Source organism: Stegodyphus dumicola, chromosome 10 (assembly GCF_044657685.1).
Source record: "Stegodyphus dumicola isolate Sdum_Otavi_A_Nest chromosome 10, ASM4465768v1".
NCBI classification, from domain to species: domain Eukaryota; kingdom Metazoa; phylum Arthropoda; class Arachnida; order Araneae; family Eresidae; genus Stegodyphus; species Stegodyphus dumicola.
The window spans coordinates 127,670,103-127,689,163 of record NC_140777.1 but is presented as its reverse complement, the minus strand read 5'-3'; the positions used below and the strand labels follow the sequence as shown (position 1 = coordinate 127,689,163).

The 19,061-nt window shown below is 33.5% G+C and overlaps 1 long non-coding RNA gene across 1 annotated transcript in view; it reads left to right on the top strand.

The window, feature by feature from the left end:
• Positions 1–11,155: 11,155 nt before the first annotated feature.
• The window catches only part of LOC118187806 (uncharacterized), a 41,874-nt gene continuing 33,968 nt past the window's right edge, over positions 11,156–19,061 (top strand). The window contains exon 1 of the long non-coding RNA XR_004758019.2: positions 11,156–11,250. This is a non-coding gene — a long non-coding RNA (uncharacterized LOC118187806). The remainder of the gene's footprint in view (positions 11,251–19,061) is intronic.

The window sequence follows — 19,061 nt, the reverse complement described above, 5'->3', positions numbered from 1 at the left end:
TCCAGAGATGTTGACGTCACAACTTTAGTCTTGCTCCTCTGGGTGGTTAATTGAACACAAACACTTGGTACTCGGGCATGCAATCCTTTCATGTGAAGTCTTCGGCGCACATTACTGGCAGATATATTCTCATTAAGTGATATTATAGCCATGGATGTAATAGTTGTGGAGGTTACTTGTCGATTCCACTTGGCTACTATAGCAATATACTGATCTTCAGAAGGGAAGGCAACTCATGATAAGCCGTGCACGTCTCCGGAAAGCTGTTTAACTTGTTTAAAATTGTTTCCACATTCCAGAAATTACCGAATGACCCACGTCAAAGAAAACATCGATATCTTTGATGCACAGTTCCTGCTTCAATGCGTCCGATGGCATACCAGCACTACTTATTATCTGCAATTCATCTTCTTCTAACCATGGAAACACAAATATTATTAAAGATTATCTTCCGAAAGTTATAAACACTTCGTATCAGTATTTAAATGAACTTTTTCAAACATTTTAGAATACTGGTGTTCAACGATTGCCTAATTAGCTTCCCAAAACTATTAATTTGCATTATGTGCTTAACTTTTGGCAGCGCGTAAATGCGATAAACTAAAGTCTTCGAAATATTCTGATCGCAAGGGATTATTTATTTCTACGATTTTTAAGACTATTAATCATTATTCCTACATCTGCCTTTCCTATCATGTTTCCTACCAGACTTTCTATGCTTTGTTCACCACTTTTCCTACATTCTTCTTGAATTACTTTCAGAATTTTTTTTTTTACTTTCCTTCGGGGTTTTGGATAAAGATGAAGAATATGAGACCTTTACACTTATTAACCGATAAAATAAACGAAAAAAACCTAATGCGTTAACTGCATACTTTTCCGAAAATCATAAGTTAATATCAAAATAAGATATTTAGTGTTCGAAATAAATATCTATATAATTGAAATAGATGATGAAATAATCATTTATATAAAACTTGCTTTAAATATAGCCAACCCCGGCATGAAAAAACCTTTGGATGTAACGAATTAACCTCTGTCTCGTTCTATTTGATATACACTTAATGTTACCATATACAGCTATCGCGAAACTCCAAGGCCCACCAGCGGTCGAGCGGTAAAGTCGCTAAACAGCGGTAGTTCGTTCCGAGGTTCAAATCCCGCGAACGGGCTGGCTGCATGGGCGTTTTCGTGGTTTTCCCCATGTGTAACGTGTATACGAGCCAGTTCCCCTTAGAAAGTCCTCCTCAAAGGCATCCCTCCCCTTATCCTTAGGCAGACAGCCCTAGTGTGCTTTGCCATAATTAAATAAACCAAACCAAAAGGAGAACCTCCAAACATATGGAATTCAGATACAACGAATTTTACAGATATTTTCGATTGAAACGTTTTTGGTGTTTTTCTTAATTTTTCTAGAACTGCAACAAGCATTAACTGAAAAATAAATAACCTTTAAAATCATCCATGCTGAGGTTAAGAGAATGGCGAAATACACCTTTACATCGCTATGATTTTATCTTCCCTCCCCCTCCCATCTTTTTCTCTATTCTAAACAAAGGCTGCTTAAACGTAACGCTCAAGGTCTTTGAATATCAGGACACACAATAACATCCATGATATGCAAGGAAATGTCATGAAAATAATGCCATGAAAATAATTATTCGTAGTTATAAATGAGTTATAAATGAGAAAGGGATGTACTTGTAACGAATATTCTCCTTCTTTGCCGCGTACTTTCTCGGTGTAATTAGTAGAAGCGTGTCCAGCTTACATCTGAAAGTCCAGAGTTCCAATTCCGGAGCGAGCATAGCAAATTCTGTTCTGTCTTGAGCAAAGCTGATTTATCAGATTTTCATCTGAACAAAAGATTTGAAAAAATGGTTTATTATAGTTAAGCTTTATTATTATGGTCTCATAATTATTAATTTTACAAATATAAAAAAAGAAGAAAATCTGAAAGACTTCAGATGTTTATAATAGAGAAAATCTGAAAGGTTTCAGATTTTAAATTACGTCCGAACAGGTGTTTTTTTTAACATTTTTTGTGTTACCTTTATTTATTAAATATCATGTTTTTCGATCTTAAACCATAAAACTCAGTTCAACAACAATATCGCAAAATAATTTTAAATTCAGCATATCTTTAGAATTTCCGATACGTACTGGAGATAAAAGTTTTTTTTTTTTTTTTTTTTTCTGTACAACGTTGCCATTTCTCGCTTTGAAATCCTTGAGTTTGTTAATCAAAAATTCGTTAAAGTTTTACAAAATATGAAATCGATAATGAAACAAATTCCAAATTTCAAATTTGGACTTTTAGATGTCCAGATTCGCACTAGGATTACGTCATTCAAAATTGGATGGCTCTGTGTACCGTTGTTTTACCACAATGCGAGAAACATACATACATTTACGCAGATTCTTCATTATTTAATTTCTTCAAATATAATACAGGGTGATAATATTTGGTGGCAACAGTCTGAAAAGCGATACAGCCATTTATAGTGTTTCGACGCAAAATCGCAAAACTTTCTCTATTACTATTGTTTTCGTTTTGCAAAATCGCAAAACGAAAACAATAGTCCCTTAGGGACAAAGTCCCTTTGGACTAACAAGTTTTCAAAAGCAAAATTATAGATTATAGTTGCTTAAAAGTTCGATATTAATTCATGCGTAGATTGTACTTGCTGGGTTGATACAATTTTCTTTTAATATTTGGCATAAAATCTATTAACTTCATTCTTAAATTCTGTTGTTCAAAAATATTCAGTAACGTTTCGCATTTTCGTTATACATAATTTATTGACTTGACAAAAGCTTTCTTCTACTAGGTAATAAAGGGAAAAAGTCAATAATGTTAGCCCTGTAACAATTTTTATTTGGGGATATTTCTCTCGAAAGAGATTTACTTAAATCCAACTTTCGAGTACCCATGAGCTTTGAATAAGCCTTGATTAATTTGTATAATATAGCTTTATATGCTTCTCATTTCTGACCTGTTCTTTACCGTCCTCAGTTTTTTTAGCATTATCTCTCCCGCCTTCGAGCGATCTCTTAAGTGGTGCGCCAAAAATGTGGCCAAAGGGATTCGAGACCTTGTGTATATATATGTACAAGTATATACATAGCTTTATATTAAAAAACACATAATTATTACCTTCTTTCGTAATCGATCGGATTTTGATTGTAGCAGTCAAATGCCAGTGCACATTCGGCTATCGACCTCAAATCGATACTTTGATCATCCTTGAACCCCTTTAAAATTCCATCGACATCCAGGCAGGTCTGGTGCTAAGCATTTTGGTGCGCGGTGCAATCTCTGCGGAACTTAAACTTTGCTGGCCCACAAGCGGCCGAGAGGTAAAATCGCTGAACACTGGCAGTTCGGTCCGAGATTCGAATCCAGAGAACGGGCTGGCGGCATGGGCGTTTTCTTCCCTATATGTAACGTGTATACGAGCCAGGTTTCCTTAGAAAGTCCTCCAAAGGCATCCCTTTCCATAGGCAGAGAGCCCTTGAGGCTTTGCCATAATCACATAAACGAAACGTAAATTTTGCTACCCAGCACGTCTCTAAATTCTAAGAATTTTGCCTTTCCTAAATTCTACTGCCCAGAGTCTTTCCTAAATTTTAAAAATTTTGCCATTCCGAAATGCTACCGTCCGGAGCGACCTCACTCGGTTACACCGTCTTGCCATCACAGTGCTGTTGGGAGTCCCTGATTTAAACCTTCGTTATGTTAAGTAATTTATTGTGTTTCAGTAAGGTAAATTGAAGAAAACAGATTTAATAAATTAATCAACCCTTAAATGAATAAGAAATGTTATTAAATACTTTGGCATATGTGACAATGCAATCATTAGGTACAGCGAACCAAAATTTTGTTACATTGAAACAAGTTCTTTAGAGCAGGGTTTGAATTACATTCCTTTTTAAATATGAAATGGTCTATGAAACATCGATAACCCGAACGTATTTGATCTTATTCAGCTTATGTCTGAGAGCATTGTTAATTTTAGCGCATGTTCCTTTTATATTGCGCTGATTCTCATGGAGTTTCAGATTTAGAGATAAACAAATTCACCTTTACTCCTGTTTTCTTGAAGGGCTATCTGAAACCTGTTCAGAGAATATATTAGTGGTCTTTTACCTTTCGTTCTCAGCTTCTTTAGTTGTGTTTATTGTTTCACGAGTCACTTAATCATTTGTTTATAGTCAGATTTCTTAGCACTTTGCGTATTTTATGGATAGCATTACAATAATTTTTACTATTAAAGTTACAGAGCTCATTGGACTGTAACTATTAAAGTATCATCAGACCTTATAAAATTTCGTGACCTTTTATCGGTAAGTGACTGACCGATTAAACTTGGATTCAGTACCCTACGTTTTTAACGTTATGATTGTTGTCTAACTTTGGCTTTAACTAATTCCTTGACACAAATATCTTAATAATTAAAGTAAAACCCTTGCTGAACTCCGAGGTTACATCATTCACATATAACGAGTAGAGCAAAACCACGTTCCGCAAAATTAACTTTCTATGGGGAAAATGTGTTAGATATAATTCAAATTAGGAAAATATGCATAATTTAAATAAACTTAAATATCGTTGTAATTAAAAGGAAAGAATGTAAAAAATACTAATTTAAAAAGATTTTTACAGCTGCTTAAAAAGTACGCGATAAAATTATTTTTTTAAAAACGCTGGTGATTTTTGTTTGGGACAATGACTGATGCAAATCTTTAAAAGTTTTGCGGTAAGGAGCGCAGAGTTTTTCAATAAATCTCATAGCGTCCTCTTCTTTCTTCATTTGGGTCAATCTTCGTTGTAAAATCTGACAGTTCTGAGCCTTTTTTAATTATTCGTCCAACTTTTTGTAAATTAAAAGCGCTTTATTCACTGTCCATTTATGTTATAAGATCATCCACTTCTTCATTTGTCATTTCTCGATTAACTATTTGACTTCTCCTTCTTTCGTATACGGCTCACCAGCGGCCGAGTGGTAAAGTCGCTGAACAAGGGTAGTTCAGTCTGAGGTTCGAATACCCGCGAACGGGCTGGCTGCAGGGCCGCTGTCGGGGCTTTCTCCACGTGTGACAAACCTAATGACTCTATAAAGGAAATCTAATACAGTTTTTTTCTTCAAAGAGCAAACACATTCTCTGTTACTTCAGTGATTTCCTATTGAAATCACTTTTGAATTATCACATGTTACGAATTCGACACTCGAATGTCTTAACAATTAGAAAAATCGAATTTTGATAATTCATTCTCTAATCTACGACAGCCTCTGAGAGGTTAATTTTTATGTATTTAAGTTATATATATACGAAATCACCGAAAGTCTACAATAGGCTTTGCATTGTTTCATCAAGACACATAACAGGACACGGTTTCTTCGCAACGTCTTACTATAAGCAGCGTTTTGCTATTAACAATGCTGATTATTGTTTCTGTGGGGACACTGGATCTCTATATCATTACATATGAGATGTCCCTTGACATCCTAAAATTTGTAAAATCATGAATCCACTTGCTACAATGGAAAAGATATTTGCCATCTAATTAAAGATATGAATATAACGGAAGCATTACTAATTCTTCTTTAAAATTTCATTATATTATTTATAAGCTTACACACAATAATTTTATTTTATGGGCATAAGGTGTCAAGGCACAAGGCTTACCTTGTGATAACTTGTGTGATCTTTTTTCTAATCGTTTGATCGAACTTTAGAGACTCCATGAACTGTCGATTATATGAGCTTTATTTTAAACGCAATATCATTTTATTTTTAGCCCTTCATTCCTCTTTCATGTAAATATGTTTCAGAATTTATACTTTCAAATTATGTAAAGTAATATGAAAAATGTAATTAATTTTTTATTATTATTTAAAATTAAAATAAATATAGTTCATGTTGAATATTAGACAATACCTGTTAACCATCGATAAAGAACATGTGCTCCCATTCATCATCAGCTTAACTGAACTTCATGTACAGAGAGATCCAAAGCCTACACGCACCAAACTTTCAAAAGTTGTGGAAATTTCAAAAGAGACATCAGTTTCAAATTGTTTCGATGCATGTCACCCATCTCTTGCAAGTACTATATCACTTCAAATTTCAATTTAAGTCCCTAATGTTAGCTTTTAGAACTTTTTGCTTGATGCAAGAGATAGAAGAAACTTTTCCATGCAGAACGAATTTTTATGTTTGAGCATAACTTCTCAACGCAAAAATTAATTGCGATGACATCTTTCTGACACACTTTGGTGGTGATAGCAAAATTTTATTTCTGACTTCGTCTATTTTGCACAAACTCATAAAAAGACGGACGGTTGCTTCATTTCTTGTGGTGAATGCTTCTAGTTTCTCTAAATTATGTAAGCAGGATATTGTTGTCTTGTTAGGTACACGAATATTTGCGAAGGTCTCCTTCAGCATATCAGTAATCTTTCCCTAATGATAAGTTGTGAAGTAATCCTCAATCACAAAATCTCGGTTTGCTTAAGAAAAACACATCTCCATCTTGCATCAGACAAACGGTTCAGTTATATTTATGCTAACAGCATAAACTACAACTGAAATTTCAAGTGACTTATACTTGTAACATTATAGAGGTGACATATAACGAAGCAATTAATCATAAATATTCATTTTGAAACTTCTACAATTTTCGAAAATATGATGCGTGCGACATTTTGAAAATTTGATGCCAGCAATTAACTGTATTGGTTTGCTGTGTTCTTCAGGTGATAAATTATCAATAATTCTAAAAAAAAATGTTCTGCTATTTTGTGGGTGGGAGAACCTCGGACAGTCCTCCTTGATGCTTTCCAGCAAAACTGCGACGAAGAAACACAGTTAGTGCGATGGGACGGTACGACCAATGATGAACTTATGGTGTCTTCCTTATACCTGCACCTTACTGCACATCTGAGATTAATCAACCTAAGCATCGATTAATGAACTGTACATTTATTATCTGTATTAATTGCTTTCTCCTATGGCCTGTATAACTTGATTGGCAATGGTGGTCCAGAAGTTGGCTGTGACAGACTGTAGATTCATTCTTTGCTGGACGGCCATATAAAGCAGAAAGTGGATTTTCTGCCCTTCCGACGGGACGTGTGTTTTTCATCAAACCAAGGATGGAGATTGGCAAAATTACATTGTCGCTGTTGAATGGCCATCATGGATCACGGACTAGCTTCAGCAGACTGTAGATTCATTCCTTGCTATATGGTTGAAAGTGATGAAACTGCAGGTGGATTTGTTGACCTTCCAGAAGAAAATGCGTGTTTTCGATCAATATTGCGTTAACATTTTCCCGGGGGCTGAGACATATATCTCCCGCACTTTCACTACTTTAAATGTGTCTTAAGAAATTTCAGTAAACTGAGATTTAAAATTTACTCGTTAATATGGATTAGGAAGAGCAAGATCCTGTTGATTTGTTTTTCTGTTCCTTTCATTTAAAATAAGTGACTAAATGGCCATAATACGTTCGAAATTGACCCCTATATCCCACGGAAAAAGGTTAAAACTGAGCAAAATTATATTATCTCTGTTGGTGCCGCACGCCTTGGACAAAGACATACAAAGTGCTTCGTTTGTCAGTTTTTTGCGTCTAAATAGTTTCTTTCTTTCAGTTGTTATCCCAAAAGGCCTTTTTAGTCTCGAAACACGATTTTGCATTGTTTCACTTTTCATTCCAATCTGTTGCCATTCGAAAAAACGGAAGTTATTATTCTTTCATATTTAATCTGTCCTAGTTTTTGCTGCAATTCATTTAAACATATTTCTTCGAATTTCACTAGCGATATATTTATCATTCAATCAGTTCGACTCTCATTTCGCGGTAAAGCAAAAATACGTAAAAACTCAAAGCATCTGCGTTAAAAATTGTCAAATACAGAAAAAACTGAAACACCAAATCCAGTTAAAAAAAATCTGATGTGTACACCACATGACTTCCTTGTACGGAATATTAAATTATACGCATTTTTCCTTGCATTTTATTTAAACTTATTAGATTGAATTAAACCTACTTCGCCGACAGCGCATAAACCACAATAGAATAAATGCATTCTTTAAAATTCACTTTGTTTACCATAGCGACACTCTGGCGCTAGGTTTACTTAACAGTATTATATTTCATTCATATTATAACTCAGAATGCACAAAATGTATATCATTTAAAGAATTATCTAATCGTTGCCACATGTTCTATTCAAATACTATAATAAAGCTAGAACTATGTATAAAAGAAATTAAGCAAACAAAACAAAAAAGAAACAGTTTTTCACAGACGATTGAGTATTTCTCATTTAATTAATTCAGTTCGCACTTCGCGAGAAGGCAGAAATACATAAAAACTCAAAATATTTATATTAAAAATTACGAAGTAAATCTCAAACGCTTATTTCCTCGAAAAAATTCCAGAAAGAATTAAGCATGATTTAATTGGCAATAATAAATGAATGCGTTATCTTTGTTGTTGCGAAGCTAAGTTTCTCTAGATTGGCAACAAATCCACTAGTCTCCTGTTTCAAATGTAAACATCAATGGCCGCCATTAAAAACAGGCTTAGCGGCAATTAAACAACTTTAAAATTGATGATAATTCTAAAAATATTGCACACAGATTTACTAAAGGCATAAAATCCTTGACCGGAAGATAAAAACAACATAATTCAATCATTTTTAAAGCAAAAAATGTACAATTTATAAACATATAACAGTAAAGAAACTGAGATCACTGAGCCGGGTAATAGAGTGGATATATATATAAATATATACGTTTGGTGCGGCCGATTGCAACCAAAATACGAGGTGCACATCTGCATGTTATAGCAGTCCTATATACAAAATTTCAACGTTCTGAGGCTACTCGTTTTTGAGTTATGCGACATACGTACGTACGCAAGTACGTACATACGTTCCTACAGAGGCCACGAAAAATTCTCTTCAGAATTAATTTTAAAGCAGTTTTATAATTTTTTTGAAGGAAAAGATTATTTTATTCTGTCCTTACGTACAGATATCACGCAAAAACATCGTTAAATTGCATTCGATAGCGGTCAAAATGGATATTTTCGTTGAAATATGCTGCCTGAAACTTTTCGCGATTACAATACTTCCTTTTTACTTCGTACAAGGAAGTAAAAACAATTTTTGCAATTTAAATTAGAGTTTATGCGAGAAAACAAGCAATGCAGCCAGGGGGCAGGAAGGCAAAATGGCACAAAACTGAAAATTCTGTTTTGATCCCCCCTCCCCCCCAAAAAACCACTGAATTTGGTGCACCAACTGATTCAACTCACTATTCTACTGAGAATTTCAAATATAAGCAAATGGCGGCCTAGTTAGGCTTAAGTCGCCACTTAAATTTTTAAATTCTTGATAATTAATTAAAATTAAATTATTTTTATTAATTTTTAAATTCTTGATATGATTAGCTAAAGGCATAAAAGCTTTAACCAGAACATAAGAAAAATATTATTCAATCACTTTTAAGTCAAAAAATGCATAATTTAACAAAATATAAGATTGAAAAAAACTAAGCTCATCGAGCCGGGTAACAGAGTGAGAATATATATTATATACAACCATTTAATCTTCGACTTTTCCTGTATTTTAAAATTTTTATTATATATATACGTCTGGTGCGGCCGATTGCTACGAAATCGGGAGGTGCACAACTATATGTTATAGCAGTCCCATATACTGAATTTCAATGTTCTTCGGCTACTCGTTTTTGAATTATGTGATATACAAACATACGTACGTACGTACAGTACGGACAGTCGTAAAAAAAAACTCTTCTGAATCCATTTTAAATCCCTTTTACAATCCGTTTTGGCAAACACAGTCCTTTTTTCTGTCCGTAAGTACAGATGTCACAGAAAAACACAGTTCAAATATTGGGAACGGTCGAAATGGGTATTTTCGTTGAAATATGATACCCGAAATATTTCGCGATTACAATACTTCCTTTATTTCGAACAAGGAAGTAATAAATGCATTTTTATGAGTATTATTTTTTTTTAAATCTTTAACCTGATTGATTTAAATAAAGAAATGCATTTAATTGATTGTATGCAATTAAAATCATTTGAGGAATTTTATAATTTGTTTCTCACTTTTTAAATACGCAGGAGATATATAACATTTCAATGTAGTTTAAATGCATAGTCATCTAATATTCTATAAAATGTTTCGCTATTCCACCCGGTCCGTCTCTAACGATACCTACTGATATAATCATTTTAATATTTGAAAGGGTCTTATTGGGCGATCATTAAAATACGAACCATTTCAGATTTTTAACAAGCATTATTTTACGTTGCAGCGCTAGCAATATATAAATATTTAAACATATCTATCAGATAACGTAGTTTATGCACTTTCTGAAAAGATTAATTCATTTTTGTAATTTAGATTTCTAAATGTATTATTATATCTAATTTTGTTTAACAATGTTATTAGTTACAATTCTCATTATTGAAAACAATATTTACTGTAATTTAACGGCTAATATTGTAATTTAATTTAATAGTCAACAGTAATTATTTTTGAAGAAATAATTAATCTAAATGGCTTTTGATACCTTAATTCGAATAAATATATACTAAAGTAGATGTGCATATTTGTACGCAAACGTATTAATAACACAAAATAAAAAGAATAATTAGAAAGAAATATGTAAATAATTAGATAAACATTTCAATTACTGAATATGCAGATAATTAAGGAGACAAGAAGATAAGGTCGTTGCAGGTTTATGCAGTTTATGGTCAGCTTACGCCAAGTAAACTGCATGTGGTACATAAAAACTAACTTCAAATGTATACGGCTGTAAAAAACTGCATTTATATATATCTAAAGAAGCTTAGAGAACGTTTTAAGCATGTAAATGATCATCACGTAAACCTGTAGCGTGTTTTGAAGAATTGCTTTAGTTTTCTGTTTGTGGTGTATAGTAACATCTATTTTTAAACTAAGGCTTATAATATTACGCATCAATTTTATTGCGCATTTTAAATGCTTGCTTCATCTGAAGTACAAAGCACGTGAAATTCTTTTTTAGTCTTATCGTTGGCATCGAGTTGTTTCATAGAATGTTACAATACTGATAACAGTCACAAGGTAATAATGACTGAGTGAAAATGGAAGTCAGTTTTATTTCATTAAGTAATGTGTTTAAGAATTTGGCTGAAATTTATTTTTTCTGATAGGCGTAAGTTCTAAGTTTTATATTCGTATGTAGTATCGTAGTAAGTTTTATATTCGTATGTTTTATCAGTGGAAATTAAATACATATTTGAGCGGTTTGGTGCTTTGATTTATATTTTAAGAGACTTGATCTTTTATTTCTTCCATTTAAAAAGCTTATTCTGGTTAATAATCTCATTAATTTAATTGTTTAATTGTGCTCATAATGTTAATTGGAGTAGTCGCTTATTTGGGAAAAATTTTAAAAAGTTTTAGTTAAAACGAAAATGGCTCAGAATTTATTCTCATGTTTGGAATAGCATTGAGTTTAACTGGATATTCAAATGACCATCAATCCAAATACAGGGAACGATAGAATCCCGCAGTTCTGGCACTAACTGGGAATCAAGTACTTCTGAATTTTCGAACAATCCAGACAATTATATCACTACTTAGATTTACCTAACTGCTAGATTTTTCGAATACCCGAGGGATAAGGGATGTCAGTTAGTATAACTTGTTACGATAACATATCTTGAAAACATCTTTGTAAGATAATGCATCGACAACATGATTAACGTTTATATTTCCCAGTTTTCTCAACATATTTCTTGACCAGCTGCCAATTTTCAGATTGAGAATAAAAATATGCTTTAAACAGATTTGGATTGTTCTTTAAATATGTAATTGTGAAAGTCACGTTTTGAATTCATCCACAATTTCAGTTCCGGTTCCGCCTTTTAAAATGTGTTAACGATATTAACTTTACATCTCTTTACCAAAAATAACTCACTTTCTTTTCGGTGATGTACTAGAGAAGAGGGAGCACATAGTAAATAAACAGGAAAAAAAAAAAAAAAAAATCTTTAAACTATAAGGAAACAGGCAATACATTGGACGTGGGCTATTGCACGTGAGCAGCAATCCCTCACTGAGCAATATATCGCCAAATCTGGAAGACTTTTTATAAAGTTAGCTTGTAAATCCCCAAGCTATATACGCACCACATCACCTCTTTCCCTAACCACCTTTAATCTCTTCTTTATTAACCGAATTTATCCTTTCCGCTTTGCACGGAGCCGTTCTGAATTAAAGACATCTTCAGGTGACCATCGTCACTCCCACTTTCCCACACTGTTCTTCGGAACAACAGCCACTCATCAACAAGTCAGATCACGTAGACGCGGAGCCGTATCCTTTCCAAAGACGACCGTCTTCTGACAATTGCGCAGTCACTGCCTGCAGAGATGTTTCACCACACAGCTTGAAACATGATCTTTGGCCGCAGCGTGACCAACTGCCGTTTGTTTAGCATTTGTTTTGATTGTAAAATATATTTCTTTCGCTAAACTGCAAGTAATTTGAATTATGTTGTTACCACCGATATGACCTTAAAATTTCGTTAGACATTTCAACAAATTTCGTGAGATTATATTTGACTTATTTAAAGAGCTTACTTTATGAGAACTTACTTTTATTTTGGAGAAGGTGAAATAGGAATTTTCAAAGAAAATGCTATGATAGAATTAGACTTTTGTAAAGGATCTGTTATTGTGACCCTTATATCTGTGAAAGTGGTATATTTTCAGCAATCGAACTTGTAAGAATGTATTCCTAATGATCTAGAAACTCTTCGAAGAATCTAGAGAAAAAAGTTGTATATAGAATCACATTAGCCTGCATTCGCTTATTTAGACAATTAATGAAATGATAATTATATGAGCTCCGTTTAACCAAGGTTTCACATTATCAAAGGTAAATATTTTTCTTGTATCAAAGCTTTATCATGAGCATTGTATCAGTTGCGCCAAAAATAAAAAATAAATAAAAATGTTTTTTATGCAACTGAACTAAAACCCGCAAAACAATAATTTTGCATACCTAATAATAGGAACTCGGAAATTTGCTAATATTTAAGGCTGAGACAATTACAGAACACAATGATGTCTCGTTTAATCAATTCCCATTTCAACCTGAAAAGCAAAATACTCTCACTTCATCTTCCCCTTCAGAAAACGAATTAGATCAGTGTTTCTCAACCTTTTAGTATTCACGGCCCAATTTTCAATCATAATTTTCATCGCGCACCCCCCCCCTCCCCACCGCATACAATAAAATGTATGCAATAATAATGTATTTTGAGTATTTTGGCGCTAAACCTACACTACAACCTTAATTTAAACTTTACAAATTACCAAGAATACGGAAATTTATTGACATTTTGCAACACCGATCCTCAGCATTGAAAAAACAAGAATCCTATGCCTTTTTATTGCTCTTGCGTCCCGCCATGTTGGGCATTCTCACGGTTTAGCGAGAAGTTTCGATTTGTCTGGAATTTGTCTTAAAAGTTAAGTTAGGAGCGTGAGCAGATGTGAACAAATGCTTTCTCATAGGGAGAAGGAGAAAGTTCTAAGACGCCAATTTCAATTCCAGACAATCTCATTCGAGTCGATCCTTCTATCGCTATTGAATCTATTCTGAATGTGTATGTTATATATATTTTCGTGTAATTGCAATTCACCGTATTAAATATTCACGGCAGCAGACTTATGCAGAATCATGGATAAATTTTTAAGCGGGCGTAAGCGAGCATTAGACGATAGACAAGCAAGTACACAGACGAACGTGGTTCCGAAAATAAAATCAAGAAAATATTCTCAAGAATACTTAAATTTTGGGTTCACTAGTACTGAAGTAAATGAAGACGAAAGGCCCCTGTGTATCATTTGCTCAAAAATGTTTGGGGCAGACAGCATGAAACCTAATAAACTTAAACGACATTTGGAAACGCTTCATAGTGAGTACGTAAACAAACTCAGAGTATTCTTCGAATTAAAATTAAAATCATATGAAAAGCAAAAATCATTATTTAAAAAAAACTTTGTCTGTGAATGAAAAGCTTTAATTGCCTCTTACAAAGTTTCATATAAAATAACTAGATGTAAAAAGCCTCACACCATTGGTGAAGAGCTTATTTTGCCAGCCGCAATTGAGATTGTAGAAATTATGTTTGGAGATAATTTTGCAAAACAATTGCAGTCTATACCTCTTTCAAATGATACTGTTGCCCGTCGAATGGCTGATATAGCTGAAGATGTAGAGTGTCAGCTTTTGTCGAAGTTACATGACAAATTGTTTTCAATACAACTCGATGAGGCAACAGATAGTAATAAAGATGCTCATTGCATTGCCTATGTTAGATGATTTTGTGATGATTTGTCAGTAGTAGAAGAATTACTTTTCTGCAAACCAATAGAACTCAAAGCAACAGCACTCGCATTATTTGCTATCTTAGATTATTTTATGAACGAAGCAAACATAGAATGGAAAAATTGCGTCGGAATATGCACCGATGGTGCTCGTTCTATGTCCGGAAGATTCCAAAGTATTCAAGAACTTGTGAAACAAAAATCGCCACAGTGCGTCTGGACACACTGCATGATCCACAGAGAAGCTTTGGCTTCCAAAGAAATGAGTCCTGGTTTGAATATTGTATTAACTACGGTTGTAACCGTAGTAAATTATATAAAAATGAGACCTCTGAAATCAAGAATCTTTTCCGCACTTTGTAAAGACATGGGTGCAGTACATTCAGCGTTACTATTTTATTGCGAGGCAAGATGGTTATCACGAGGGAAATTTTTACAACGTCTTTATGAGTTATGAGAAGAAATCGCTGTTTTCCTAGTAGAGGAAAACAGACCGGAAGCTGAGAATTTTCGCGATAGTTTATTTGTGATGAAATTGAGCTACATGGTTGACATATTCGAGAAATTAAATAACTTGAATCTTCAACTGCAAGGAGCAAATACACATATATTGGATACGAGTGATAAAGTTAATGCTTTTTGTAGGAAATTGGAATTGTGGAGCAGAAATTTAAAGCAAGAAAATTTAACAATGTTTGCAAATTTGAATGATTGTATTAAAACTTACAAGGCTGAAGAACAACATGTAAAAATTGTTTTTGTAACCATTGAAAATCATTTAGCAACGCTAGCAAAGAATTTTAAAAAGTACTTTCTTGCTGACGACAAACTGATATCAAGTTACAAGTGGGTGAGGGCTCCATTTCAAAATACTCCCGAAGGACTCTCAATTGAAGAGGAAAAAACCTTCATAGACTTCACGGCAAGCGGCGAAACCAAAAGACAATTTAGTAATAGATCACTCTTTGAATTTTGGGCAGGGGTAGATGATGAGTTTTCTGCACTAAAAACAAGGGCATTTCGCATTCTACTACCATTTTCAACATCTTACCTTTGTGAAACTGGATTTTCTGCGGTGGCTTCTTTGAAGACAAAATATAGATCTCAGCTAAATATAGAAAAAGAACTGAGAGTGTCTATTTCTAATATTAAACCCTCCTTCGAAAAACTTTGCTCTGCAAGACAGGCCCAAGGAAGTCACTAATAATTATTAAATTTGTTTTTAATTTAGTAAGTTGTTTTAATTTAATAAGTTAATTATTAAATATGTCGAAATGTATTTATTTTGTTTTGTATGTGTGTGTGTGTTCTTTCCTTTCAGTCACTTAATCAATTTTTTTAAATAACATTTTCTCTTGGATATGCTCGCGCCCCCCCCCCATTAGTGTTCTCGCGATTTTTTTTTTTTTTTTTCTTCTCTCTCGACTCGCGACTGTAATTTTAGCCATTATTTTACTCGATTTCTCGCGACTGTAATTTTAGCCATTATAAAGTGGAATACAGTTTATGAATAGGATTACGCTGTATGGCAATACTGAAGGATATCAGTGTAAGACTTCCTAAATCATAGTAAGTACAAATAATACTTATTATAATTTACACATTATTTATTGAAAAAAAGCATGAAATTTATTTTTAAATTACCTTCTTCGTGAAATGCTTCGACAGAAGTGAATTGAGAAATGCCTTATCGAAATTAAAGTTTTTAAAACTATGGAAGAATAAAATGAAAATATTTAGTGTTTTCTGCATATCGAAATAATAGGTTGGCAGATTGGTAAAATCACTGAATGCTGGTAGTTCGGCCCAGGTTCAAATCCCAGTGAACGGGCTGACTGCATTGACGTTTTCGTGGAACATAGGTGCGAGACGGTTTCCTTTAGGAAAAATTCCACGAAGGCATTCCTTCCCATAGGCAGATAGTCCTCACGGAGTTGCTTTACCATATCATAACTGAAGTTTGCTTGGATATCATTAAAAGTTATTAAAAAATTTGTCCTATAAATACATAAAATACAATACAAAGCCAAACTTATCTAAAAATGCTTATTTACATCTATGAAGTATAAATTTTAATGCAGTTTTTAAAAATCTCTTTTTATTCTAAATTATTCTTCTTTTTATAGTAAGTACATCTTTATTTCTGTATCATATGCAGAAATAAAGATGTATTTATAAAAAGAAGAAAAAGAAGACGCTTTATTTTTAGCATAAAATACTTCCTATAACATCTTTTTTCCTCTAGGAAACCGACTGAAGTTCGATCCTTGAAATCTATAGAAAACCGAAATGAAGATCGATTAAAATCCCTTGCAGATCTAATCGAGATGATTTTCTATTTAATTCATTAACAAAGAACATTGCTGACACAGAATAATCGATTTTTATTAGCTGAAAGTTTACTATAGTTTTCACTTTGTGACGAGGGGGAGGGGATAGGTCTAGTGAAAAAGAGAGCTATTGGTTTAAGATCTTACATTTATATCCACTTAAAGCTGAGGCGCAAGATTTTCTCCAGTGTTTACCTAATGAACGTTGACACACTTCGTTAGGAATAGCCTGAGAGGGTGCAACTGACAGCAAAACGTTTCAAACTTTATCGCTCCCAACATTGAATTTCATGCAAAGCAGACACTGTACGCTCGATAGCACCATGTACATCCCCTATTTCTAACCCAAATCCAAAACACTAAAAGCATGATCTGGTTCAAAAGGCCTGGGAAAGTCCAAATTTGGCATGGGAGTATAGATAGTCACATCTTCGGGATTCTCCAGCTGATATGCTAATATCCCTACGGAATATCTGCACCGCTAGCTGTAGAAAACACAAAATATTATATTTAGCTAATTGCTGCCTTTTATAATAGCCTCATTTCCTAGGGATCCTAGGGATTCAGCAATAATAGCCTCATTTCCTAGGGAATGTAATGTAAATCAGACAGCTAACAGGTGGTAAACTGAAGCCAGTATAGCAATAATCATTTCTCAAATTTGCATTAAATGAGATGATATATCATTTTTGCCTGCGATTTGCAGTACATAGGTCTTGATTTTAATATGCAACTAAGTGGACACATACCTTAGCCTTTGCCTTAGGATATATACTTTTAGATCATACTATTCCATTTGTCTGGATATGTGTTTTAAGAATTTTTTTAAAATTGTTTTTATGATATCCGCAGAGATTCCGTGACATAAATGTTGCTTTTAGGCTAAAATTGCTCGCTTCTCTCTCTTGTGGGTAAATGCATATACATATGCAGTAGGATCCGCTTAATGGGATCCGCTTAATGGGATCACGTTTATCTACGATGTTTTCCATAACATTAACGGAATGATAATATTAAGAGATGAGAAAAATATTTTTCAAAATTCCAGTAGAATGAAGCTAATTTAATATAAATATAATTAGAAACACGTAAATACTTATTTGAACATGATTTTAATTAAGAAAAAAGTCGTTAAAAGTTGATTGTCTGGAAATGTTACGCTGCAGTTGTATAGTGAAGTGTTTGTTTCACAGCGTTTCTGGAAATTATTTAATCGATGCAGTAACCTTAATCTTAATAACTGTACGGCAACCCTCATCTCTAGCATTTGCAGAAAATTTTCAGATATCATCATCATCATCTTCTACAGAAAATTTATCACATAATGTGCTTGGATTTGTTTCAGAAAGCAACTGGATTATAATCTTCTGTCATTATAATCTTCTGTCATTGATGTTACAGTTTGAGTTTTTCCCCATCGGTTATCCGCCCAAGCGTTAAATTCCACATAATTCATGTTATTCAGTTAAGGCGACTCTTAATCCATTACTTGGAGATATGCCTTTGTCAGTTCGTAATTTTTATAATCTATTTCAGCTTTATTTGACGATTTGAACTTCTATTTAAAGACTTTCTATTATATAGTTTCTATTTCAGTTTACAAAATTCACTCAATAATATTTTGATAAGATTAACCGACTTGTTGATCACAGTAAGCGATGTATTTTCCATGCTTTCCATACGGGCGAAACTTTGGCCATTCGATAGAACAATATCCGAATAATAACATTAGCATTTTAAGCGGTGCCTACTATATCATCATGCTGATCATTACAGATAAAAAATGATGTCGCGTCTTACTTGTTTGACTTGCCTAAACCGTCGGTATCACGGTTAACTCAAGTAGCTTCATTACTGATGGAGCTGAGCTTGAATTCCGTTTAGTTTCCGGCATGAAGTAATACTGCCATAAGTTTGTAATATCAACAGATATGTTTTCTCGACTGTTTTATTTCTTTGGAGTTATAATACCAACATTTCTATCTTGGCTACGATGTTAAGGCATTTTGCGCATCTCTCCTGTACAATAGACGTGGCTTCTGTACCACAGGTGTCCAAGATACTTCAAGAATATGTCTAGGAATAAACATTCTCACTTCATTGTCAAATGCATAGCCATTGAATAAAAATAGTCTGGTATGGAAAAAGTCCCGTAATAATTCTAGACAATTCAACCTTAAAAGATAAAATGTGAAAAAAAAATTTGTGCAGTGTATGAGAAATAAGTAAAATTCAATAAAAATTAAAGAAAAAATAAAATTAAATAAATATATATATATAAATAATCCTTTTCC